This window comes from Perognathus longimembris, chromosome 7 (assembly GCF_023159225.1).
Source record: "Perognathus longimembris pacificus isolate PPM17 chromosome 7, ASM2315922v1, whole genome shotgun sequence".
Classification (NCBI taxonomy): domain Eukaryota; kingdom Metazoa; phylum Chordata; class Mammalia; order Rodentia; family Heteromyidae; genus Perognathus; species Perognathus longimembris.
In genome coordinates this window covers 77,779,375-77,791,756 of record NC_063167.1, presented here as the reverse complement: position 1 = coordinate 77,791,756, position 12,382 = coordinate 77,779,375, and positions in this window count along the sequence as shown.

The following is a 12,382-nucleotide window of genomic DNA, read 5'->3' as shown; positions in this document are numbered from 1 at the left end:
GAAGTGGTTTAATAATAAGCCCGTGGAAATTTAGTATAAAGCATAAACATATGTTTCTACTATTTTTTGGTGCTGGTCCTGGGGCTTGAACTCAGAACCTAGGCATTATCCCTGACCTTTTGTGTGCAGGGCTGGAACTCTACCATTTAAGCCACAGCCCCATTTCTTACTTTTGGGTGGTTAGTTAGAGATAAGAGTCTCATGGACTTTTCTGCCCAAACCTAGCTTTGAACTGAGATCCTCAAATTTCATCCTCTTGAGTAGCAAGTATGACAGGCATAAGCCACCAGCACCGAGCTTTTAGTTTCTATTCCAGCTTCTCCTACTATATTTCTTTTAGCACCTGTTTCACAGAGCATCCAAGTCAGAAAACTGAATCATTCTAGATTTCCCTTTTCTAAATTTTTCCTTACCCCACTTATTTCCCTACTCATATCTCACCTCAAGGCAATGCAATGCATTGTATTACCCATTTGTATTTGATGAATTGCTGATGAAAGAAGAGTAATGATAGCTAGCAACTTTATTGATCCTACTGTGTGGTAGTTATTTTTCTGAGCATTTCCTATTCATTCATGTAGTACAGCTCTGATTTGATCTGTTTTATGCTTCTATAGCAGAATATCTATAGATCATTTATAAAGAACAAAAATTTGTGTCTTTATGGTTCTAGAGTCTAGGATAACCAAGATTGATACTCTGGCATCTGCTGAGTGACTTCTTGTGTCTCACCTCAGGGACAAAACAAGAAAGCAAGAAGGGACAAAATCTGCCTATTCTATAAGCACAAAGCCAACACAGGAAGGTAGAGTGTTCCTGCCCTGATCACCTCTTAATCCTGTTAAAATGGCCATTAAAGGTAAACACGAGTTTCAGAGAAGACATTCCCAACTGAGTAGGACATTTGACAGGTTCAGAAATCAAAGCACAGAGAGGTTAAGTAACTTTCTCAGAGTTGCACAGACAACTTCCCACATGGTTTAAGCCACTCCCATACTGAACAAAACAGGAAGTATGCTACTTGGTTTACCCGTTATTTTTCCGTAGTTTGTCCTACAGGTAGTACTTTTTCAATCACCTTCTTTTAATAGATTCCCCTGGAGCTCCACAGTGTCCAGGAGAGCACTCCAGAGAAGTACAAAATAACTCTCCTGCTCTACCAGTGCCCTGCCTCCCCACAGACCAGGAAGAGAGCAAAGAGAGAGAGAGCATGGAAGGGTAAACTGAGCACAGGGTAGAAGGGGTACGCTGGTTATACAGAGGCATCAGAAGCTCCTGGGTAAGGTGTTAGGGGATACAAGCCACCTTTTAGGAAGCATAGTATATGCTCTATTCATGGGGTAGACTGGGAACAGGGACAGCTATGTGCCAACCCTGCCCCTCATCCTGCTGAGCTATCAGAGAGACCTCAGCTAAGCAGTGGAGATGGGAAGAGATTGAGTAGTGAGACATTTTGGAGAACTGGCTCTTGGGTCTTGTTAGGTGAAAAGACTGGAAGAAAGAAGACAAAGGCATTCCTGTAATATGCTCACACAGAGACACAGAGAACAGTACTGCCTCCGAGTTCCAGTGGTAAACATGGTAGACATGAGCTTTGTCATCCTGAAACTTCCAGAGTAGTGGAGACACAAAACTAAATTACTTTAAAAATAATTTTAATAAATAAAATTACCCAAATAAATCATAATAAAAACATATCAATAAATACATAAGAAGCAAGCTAACACAATCGATTGAGTTCTGCAAAGAAATGAATGCATAGACTATAACAAGCATAAAATCTTAGAATGCATAGAACGTAAAAAGAGAAGAAAGCAGGTCCCCAAAGAAATAGGAAAACTTGCTGTAGAGCTTTCATCCAAGAATCCAATAAAGCATCTCATTGTCATTAGAAAAGGATTATGGGCACTAGATTCTAAAGAATTCTGTGATGTAGCCATAGATTGCCATTAAGGGCTTTGAAAGGCAGAATTGACTAAATGGCCAGCGTAGAACATCAGAGTCAGCTGGTCCAAGAGTGAATAAGACTTGAGGAAGAGGTGAAAACTCACCCAAACCACTTCTTTGCAAAGTTGGAAACAGAAGAGAGAATTACAAGGTTAGCTTAGATAGGAAGTTTTTAAAAAATCTTTCTAAGACAAGGTAAAGTGTAACTTCTTTGTGGACTAAGGTCGAGAAATCACTGTAGGCCAAGGTTAAAGATGCAGCAGATGAAGGTCATGCCTGAAGAAGACCCAGTGGACAAAGGAGAGAGAAGAAACAGTAGAGGTGACAGGAGAGCCTCAGAGGAAGGAAATGAGATGTATTTATATAGAAGCTGGTATGTAGGTCGGGACTATGAAGGAAAAATAAGTAGGTACCCTTTTCTAAATACTGAATGGTGTCAGCAAGCATCTCCAGAAAAGTTTCCTTTCCAGATAGCTGCCCCCAAAGGCCTTCTTTGGTAGGCTAGCTGTCTGCCAGGAGAGAGTCCTGAAATTGTGTGTTATTACAAATTCAATACACAAACAGTGTTTGCAAAGTTACACCAGCGTTTATCACAAGAAATCAATAGAAAGTATTAAGTGGCTCTGATTTTCCTTTTGCCATCAGAAACAGTGGTAAAAAAAATCTAGTAAGCTGTGTGGATAGACATCACTTAAATCAATTACTTGCAAATAATTGAATTTATTTCCAAGTACAACAAAATGGGAAAATCATTTTAATGGCTTCTTTTAAATGGATGTGTTTCTATTATACCCAATATATAAGTGAGAGGTGAAAAGTAAAAGGCAAAGGCAATGTTTATTGAATACCTACTATGCTCCAACTGCCTTGGATTGGAAAGATATGATACCTTTCCTCGTTTAATTCTTCTATCTTAGGTTCCTCAGAAGGCTTAACATAGAGCTCCCCTATGACCCAGCAGCCCCACTTCTGGGCATCTACCCAAAAGATTACAAGCAAGACCACACTAAAGCCACCAGAACAACTATGTTCATCACAGCACAATTTGTCATTGCTAAAATATGGAACCAACCTAGATGCCCCTCAGCAGACAGATAAGTGGATCAGAAAAAATGTGGTACATATACACAATGTAATTCTATGCCTCTGTCAGAAAGAATGACCCTGCCCCATTCGTAAGGGAATGGAAGGACTTGGAAAAAATCATACAAGTGAAGTGAGCCACACCCAAAGAAACATGGAGTCCTCATAGGGAATAATTAGTTCATGTTTAGGTTAGTCATAGCAGAAGATCACAAGAGCCCAATAGCTATGCCCGTATGAACACGTAAGATGATGCTAAGCAAAATGAACTCTATGTTATGGAAGCAAGTGGTATATCATTGTTGTAATTATTTTCAACATGCCATGTGAAACCATACTCTTTTTTTTTCCTCCTGTATTCCTTTCCCGTGGTTTTACCCCTGCTATCACTGTATCTGATCTTAGTACCTTGGATACTATATATATGTATGTATTAGAACTAGGGAAGGGAAAGGGAATAGAAAATTGAGAGACAAAGGATAAAAAGACAAACCATTCCAAAAACAATACTTACAAAACCATTTGGTCTAAAACAACTGTACAACTCATGGGGGGAGGGGAGAGGCAGGGGAAAAATGAGGGAGGAGGTAAGTTGGATAAGAAATGTACTCACTGCCTTACATATGAAACTGTAACCCCTCTGTACTTCACTTTGAAAATAAAGAAAAAAGTGGGTTATTACCATCTTTTTAAAAAGATGGAACTGAAGTGCAAAGGTGTTACATAGCTGCTCAATGAATAGTCATCTTTTTGTATAACTACCTAGGAACTTTAAAAGACTAACTAAACTCTAGAAACCTGATTGGACTTCTTGCCGTCTCACAAAGACCTGGGCATGTCCAGAATTGATTACAAAGGAACCTTGGTATGTTAGCATTCATTCGTAACTACTTGCAACTGGCATGATTCCAGAGGCCTTCCTTGCCCACAGTGCATTCTCTAGAAGCTCTTTTCTGAAAGGAGGTTTGCTCTTTGCCTTTGCTGAAGAAGAAGGTCTAAGTGGGTCAGGGCACCTCTTGCCCCACAAGTCACAGCTTAGTGGATGTCCCAGGGTACAACATCTGCTCCAAACTGGTCTCCATCAAGCATACAATGAAGGCAAAATGTATCCAAATACATATAGGATTGGGGTTGGAGTGGATGCAAAAGGCCAGCCATAGTGAGCCTTCAGAAGAATTTTGAGAGCAAGAACAGGGAAGGGAAAAAAACTCATCTGCAAAGAAGATATGCACACTATCTGAAGCACGGATAATTTGAGGTAAGAAGTAACATGGCCCTTGGAAATTAGATCATATTCATTTCTGCCTCCTGCCCTTTGCCCACCCCACCCCCCCGCCCCAGGACTTAATATTGGGTCCTCTTTGTCTAAGCTGTTGTCTCCAAATCCTATTTGGAGATGTTAACTGCTGCCTGTAAACCAAGAAACTGGTGAATTGTTCATTTGACCCCAAGCAATGTATTAACAATATAATAATATGAGCTAACATCCGTTGTTGTAAATGGATTTTAAGTGTTGGGCATTTAATTAACTCATTTGCTCAATCACTAGTGTTAATTTTATCCTTGTTTTACAGGGAAAGAAATAGTGATACAGAAACATTAACATTTAAATATCTCCAAACTTCCCACTAAATTCACTCCCTAACACAAGTGAGACCTTTATTTCACCCAAAATAAACTCTCTCTACTTCGCCCATGCGTGTTTCAACTCAGAGTTAAACTGAGGTTTGAAATCCAAGAGTTTTCTAACCAGTTTAATTGGTGAGTTGGGAATAATTCATTTCTTTTTTAACTGTACAAATCAGTTGAAAATAGCAACAGAAAACAAAATTTATTCCTGAACCAGAAATTAAAACTTAATAATGTTCAAGAAAATTGCATTGAGCTTTTATCACATTTTTGCCCTTGCTGAACATTTTTGGCTCCAGCAGCTGCTCCATGAAATGTAACTGTCACTACAGTGAATAAATAAGCAACTATTGCTGTGATACAGCTGTCCCTCATAACAGTGTTAGGCTAAAGCCGTTAGTGGAACCACAGAACTTCGTTCCTGCTGAATACAGATGGAATTCCAAATCTACAGCAACCCTCTGAGATACAAGTTACAGGGCATGCAGAAGAACAAACGGGGCTCAGAGTGGACAACTATTTCTCCTACCTAGCGAGCTTTCCTCTTTCTGCAGATTTTTCTGCACTTAACTTCACTCTTATTCCTGTAGGAACACATACCATTGTACTATGTGACCCTGCCTCTCCGGTCACAATCAATTGGTCCATTGTAGACCAAGCAGAGCCTCCCTCCCCTACCCAGGAAACAAAAAAAGAGAATCAGTCTTCAGGAATGGAAGACCTAAAATGTACAACTCAGAGCCAAGCCACTGGCTCACACCTGCAATCCTAGCCACTTAGGAGGCTGAGATCTGAGCATAAAAGTTTGAAGCCAGACAAGGCAGGAAAGTCCATGACACTCTTATCTCCAATTAACTACCAAAAAAAACTGAAAGTGGAGCTGTGGCTCAAGCGGTATATATGTATACATATATATATATATATATACATGTATGTATGTATGTGTGTTTGTATGTATGTGTATATATATGTATCTGTATGTATGTGTGTATATATATACATATATATACACATATATATGGTCTATCACAGGAGAAAATTAGCCTACGAATAAAGAACCAAGCCAACACTCAGAGAAACAACAGTATTCAGGACCATGCCATTACAGTGTATGTGGGCTCAGCTGGTCAAGGCTCTCCTTACATTTGAATACTCAGTCCTTCTTTGAATCACTCAGGCCAATAAATGTCTTTTGTCTAATTTGAACTCCATTTCTATCACATTCATCTAAAAGTCCTACTAAATCTTAGCATTTACTCTAGATTTCTTGGCCGTTTTAAAGTCATTAAACATGTTCAATTTCACACAGAAACTTAGGCAGTCATGGCATATTTCTTCTATTCTCATTACCTTTGCCATCACCAACTTTCTTTGTCAGACTAACCAGAATAGCCTTCCAATTTCATGACTATGGTAATTGCCTTAGAATCAGAGGCACAGGCTAGAACCAGCTGGGTTCAAGCCCTACCACTGCTGCCAAAAAAGAAAAAGTAGAGGTGAAGTAACACCAGAACTTCAATCATCACAAGTATCCTTTGAAGCAGCTTGCTTTGCAAACCAAACTTCAATAATGGCATCATTGTTAATGTCCATTTTGCCAGGGCTCATACTTAGGTGCTAACTTTCTCACTTGCTCTCCTCCCCTCCCCAGTACTTATCTTAGGAAACATATTCTTTCTATCCTCTGTGCTCTATTCCAATCCAGTTCAATGTTTGTGGAGGGTGATGAGACAGAGAAAGAGAGAGAGAGAGAGACAGAGACAGAGACAGAGACAGAGAAAGCGCATTCTGAAGCCTTGACAAATTTGCCTACACAATGACCACCAGAGATCTGGTTACAAACATAGAATGCCAGTCACCTCTACCCCAGATCTACTGACTCAGCACCTGCTCTATGACAAGATGCCCAGGTGGTTCACAAGAAGACACAAAGGTTCTGATTCCTTGCAACAAAAGATAGGGCCAGTACTCTGCCAGGTTATCAGCATATCTGATTATTCTTCTTCAGGATGTTCCTGATTCATACCTTGCAAAATACTGGGACAGATTATCATGAACCCAAGAATTCCCTTAAAAGTAGTTAAGTCAATTCTTATTCTTGCAGTCTTTGAGGCATTTAAAAAAAAACACATATACACTCACATGGGGGAAGGGGAAAGGGTGGTAGTTTCAGCCTCTTGTAGTATGCCAGATGGTCCAAGAAAAATAATCATCCACTCCAATTCTGCTCCTCCACCATCGAACCTCTTCCTCTTCTGGTTCAATCAGGAGGGAAGAACAAGAGATGCTGATCCAAGAAACACAAAGTCAAATTGGATAGCTAACTCCAGAGCAAAGGTATATGGTATAATCCTGCATTTCAAATGTAGCATCTGAAAGTAGCCCACCCCAGTTTACAACCAGATGTTCTACTAATGAATGATGGAACATTAAACAAGAGGCAAAAACACCTCTGTGCCTTTATTTTGCATATTTTAAATGGCAATGGTAACAGTAAGAACTACCCAGAATTACTGGGAAAGCAAACACCATCAGCATCCTGTAAAGGGAAAGGCATCTGACAGACACTCAAGACAAGGCACACTCACAATGGTCCCTTCTGGGAAGTGAGCTGAGTCTTGCAGTTTGCCTAGGACTTTTATTTTTTACTTTTCCCTGTTTTTTGTTTTGCAAATCGAGCACATTATTACTTTTACAATAAAAATTTCTTGGTGAAAACTTAAAGAATCCCATCAGAAATGGATTTTAAGTGAGTCACCTATGAGTATTTCAGTATTTGTCATAGTCTCAATGTTAATTTCCCCTCCAAATAGATGTCTCTTCGAATATGCGAACTAAGTAGCAGCTCCCCAGCATCCATAAATCTACCAATCCAGACAGGAGGGCTGAATGTGCCTGACAAAGGATAACAGCAGTGAAATCACGAGGCTTTGGTTGACTTATTTGTTGTTATAATAAACCATTATTCATTCTCCAAAGTATATAAGACAGACTGACCTTGGCAGCATTCTTTAGGAGTGAGGAGACTCTAAGCCAACTATCTAATCATCAGAATCAAAATCTGATTTCTGGATCATCAGAAAAATCGGCCTCCTCTGCTGCTGAATGACCCTCCCGCTGACCACATTGTCCGTCAATCAGAAGATAATCCTATCACAGGCGGGGAGTGGGAATGAGGATTGCATTTTGTTTCATAGCTGGTCTAAACATGATTACTGCTTTCATCACCCAGCCGTATCATCAAGTCAATAAGGATTTTCTCAACTGACTTTTCCTGTTGCACACAGACTGCATAGAGGAACTTGAGTACTTTCAATTTGCTGCACAAAACCCAGGTCTGCCCAGAATAGATTAGTACCTGTTCACCTAGGCTTGTTTACGATAAACCAAGGTACCACTTCCCAGTCTGTAAGTATGTTTTGCTTATTCTCAATATTTTTTAAAAGCTAACCAAACCTAATTCTACTTAAAAACTGATGGCTCTTTTGAAAAATGGAATTTCACCACTCTTCTGTTACTCAACCCAAGGATGATGTGAAAATTACCATATCCCATAACGTTTTTTTGTGCATCTCTACATTTCTTTAAGACATCTAAGAGTTTCCTTTTTGAACACCAGCCCTGGTAGGCATGATAACTATTAACCCACTAGAGTTTTATGAAAAGAAACCAGCAACATCTCACTAATAAAGGATCATTCAAACTTCTACTTTATCCCAGCAAAAAAAAAAAATACATCAGTTATTTCCTACCAGAAGCTCCATGGCCCCAGAGCAGGCTATGAATACACGATCCAACATTACAGAAAACACTACAGTGAGAGAGACAGACAGACAGACAGAGAGACAGAGAAAAGAGACAGAGAGATGAGAAAATTAGGTTTTAGGTAGAACTGTTAGTCTAGTAATAGAATAGAAATTAGAAATATCATAGTCTGCTAAAGTTTTCACCCCATGACAAAAAGGGAAAACATTATTATCTAAACTGATAAATCATAACCAAGAGATGTAGCAGGAAGTACAGAGGGGTATGGCCTGGTTACATTTCACAATTTCTTGAGTTATGCTTGGTTATGCTAGCATAGGGTCTGCTACATAGGGAATTCAATAAATACACTTATGATCCATGTAAATAACTAAATTCAAATAATATAACTAAATTTAAAATAATAAAAATGGTAATTCATAATTTCAAATTTATTAAATTTCAGGCTTGTTACAGATAAATTATTTGTAATAAACAATTTGAAAAACACCAGTGAATTTATGTAGTATTTAATATGGGTAGCTTGTTTATATAATTCATTGCATGTTTACTACAGTCCTGTTATGCTGGTATTCCTTTATTTTTTTTTCCCAGTCCTAGGGCTTGGGACTCAGGACCTGAGCACTGTCTCTGGCTTCTTTTTGCTCAAGGCTAGCACTCTACCACATGAGCCACAGTGCCACTTCTGGCTTTTTCTATATATGTGGTGCTGAGGAATCAAACCCAGGGTTTCATGTATACATGACAAGCACTATACCATTAAGCCATATTCCCAGCCCCTGGTATTTCTTTTTTATTTTTTAACAGATATAGGAAAGTGCCTCACAAACAAAATCTATGAATCACAAGAGTCACTACATATTGAGTTTCCAAAAAGAACCATCCATAGATAGTAAAGAAGCCAGAGTCTATTTCCTGGTAGCCTGGATCTGGAATACATTCTGCCTCCATGCTATTTTGCACATATTTATTGGATACATGCTATGTGCCTGGTTCTAAATATTAACAATAGATGAGCCATGTATTGCCCTGTCCTCAGAGAGTTTACATTCTAGGAAGAAAAGACAGATACAAAAAAAGTAAGTTAATAATTAATACCCGAGTTCTGTGGTGGAAAGTATGAGCCAGGACAACCTTTGTGAAGGGTTGTAAATGATCTCTGGAAGGCGGTGACATTCAAGTAGACTTAAGATGGGGAAGGGACAGGCCAGCTTCAGGAGGAGGATTTAAAACACCAAGTAAAATATCAGATATGCCACTGATATTATAAAACTTACTGTAAGTGGAAAAAGGGTTGACAGAGGTTAAAATGTGATAGTCCTTCTATCATACACTTAATAAACTTATGCCAAGTATTCAAGTAACCAATAAAATGTTCACACACATGCACCCATACTAACACACCTTGGGCAGAGACCACGAGGATGTACTGACTGATCTGAAATTTCTCATGAGCCTTTAGAAGGTTCATGTCATTTGACTGGCTAGGAGAGCATCCACAAATTATCTATTTCTAAAGAATTAAACAAATAAAGAAAGGCAGACAAGCAGATGAGCTGGTTGGAAAGGGTTTCTTCATCTGCATTTCTCACTGGGAATTAATAGGATTTGGGAAGTGTGTGTGTGTGTGTGTGTGTGTGTGTGTGTGTGTGTGTGTGTTTGAATATTTTGAATTTTCAGAAAAATATGAAGTCATGTTAAAGAGATCAACCAGCCTCCTAAAGGACCAAATTTTATGTTCCTGGCCACCCTACATTCCTGTACACAAAGTTCTCTGGATATGAAACTACAAGTGACAGGTAAAGGAATGCTGGTCTACACTAACTTATACTTAAAATCTGAAGTTAAGCTATGAGAGCCAACCTCTGAAGATGGAAGATCCATAGAGTCACTTGATGGGCATTAGAAGGGCATACTCTGGCTGAAAGAGCTTACCTAGAGACAGAAAGCAATATCATCAGCCATTGTGTTTACAGGAAAATTCTTGTTTTCAGTTTATCTTCTCAGATGGGATTTCCATAGAGTGGAGGAAAGGTTATCATTAGAGCAAAGGTTAAACTATAACTCCTGTATCCTAAACCTCCTTTCAGCCAATAACTATGAGAGGGTATAGAGATGCACAGGCAAGCAAAGTTGGGCGACCCAGAGTCTGTCTCCTCTGCCAACTGTGTGGAGAGAGCTGTATCCCACAGAAGTACCCTGGAGATCACACCCAACAATTCTAGGAAGGGGCAGCTGAAGAAGGGGTGGAAATTTGGGAAGGACAGAGAGAATCACATGAAAATGAACCAGATAGTTTGGGAGCAAGTGTGAGACAATCTGCTTTTTTCCTATCTCTTCAGAGGTCTCCCTATAGGAAAAAGTAAACCACATGACTCTGGGCCCATATTTGAAACATAAAAGTTCTGTTGAGGCCAATTTGGGACAATATGGCCCGATGTGGCTTTCCTTATATGTTTGGTAAGAAACCAAATATATAAATTCACCTCTTCCCAGCAAGATAAAAGTCCTGTTCAAGTCTCCAGCCCCAGCCAGACACCAGAGAAAAGTAAGGAGCAGTGGCCTGGGGACATTTTTACTCTTTTTATTTTTCCTGGTACTAGGGATTGAACTCAAGAACAACCTCAGGAGCATAAGCCTCCTACTTCTTCCTCACAAGTCACAGGAATTAAAGGTGCACACCACCACATCTACCTGCTTTGTTTTCTTAATTTGCCTTCCTGAGCAATCCACTAGAAACAAGGTCAATAACTTCCTCTTTCTACTCCCTGGTTTATTTGTGTGCATGTGTGTGTTTCTTTAGCCTTTTCACCCCTCTCTTGTTAAGGATGTAATGAATTCAGTACAGACACTTTCTTGGGTTGATGACCCTGCCATTGAATTCTAATATTCACATATTTCATTATTTGTTAATCATGCAATAAACTGCTCCTAAAAGTACAAATGTCCCATGAATAGGAAGAAAGGAAAAGTAAGCATGAATTAGGCCTAGGCACATAATGTGAATGCCTGGAAAAGGAACAAATGGAAAATTCCACATACTACCATTTTTCTTCTTTAACCCATTTCTTTAACCCATTAACACATTTCTGTTCTGACATTTTGTCAGTGTGTTCTCAGGCTCTCTTGTTCCAAATCAAATCTTGTCAAATTCTACCTAAAACCTTTCACTGTCCCTCAGCCTTCTTGGTATGCGTGTACTCATATCCCTCTCTAGTGTGAAGCACGCTGGGTGCCCTCTGTGGAAAAAAAAAATCCAAGTCTTAACCATAGTTACATTTTAATTTCATTACTTTGGGCTTTAACCTGCCCTCTAATTAGGCGATGAACTGAGGAAAATCTAATTACTTTCCAATATTCCTTCACATGGTGTTCTTGATTATTGCCCTGTCACATTTCAACAACTCACTATGGCTTTCTGAAATGGGATAAAAATCATAGACTCACAAACCAAAGCTGAAGGAGTGCCCTTAACCAAAAAAAAAAAAAAGAAGAAAGTTGGGGCTGGGGATATGGCCTAGTGGCAAGAGTGCCTGCCTCGTATACATGAGGCCCTGGGTTCAATTCTCCAACACCACATATACAGAAAATGGCCAGAAGTGGCGCTGTGGCTCAAGTGGCAGAGTGCTAGCCTTGAGCAAAAAGAAGCCAGGGACAGTGCTCAGGCCCTAAGTCCAAGCCCCAGGACTGGCAAAAAAAAAAAAAAAAAAAGAAGAAAGCCTGTTTTCCTCTATGCCTTTTGAGGTTTATTGTTTGTTTTATTGTTGTTGCTGCTGTTTTTGTTGCCACTATTGTCTCTGTAGGCCTTGCCTCTATCATGAGATTGGTCAAGTTCAGCCACAAGTAGCCAAAGATATCTGAAACACGTTACTGTTGGTCTCAGCCTTGTAAAAAATATCTTTTTGTTTTGCAAGGCAGACACATGACCTTCCCTTCAGCCAGGAGCTAGTGAAGAAAT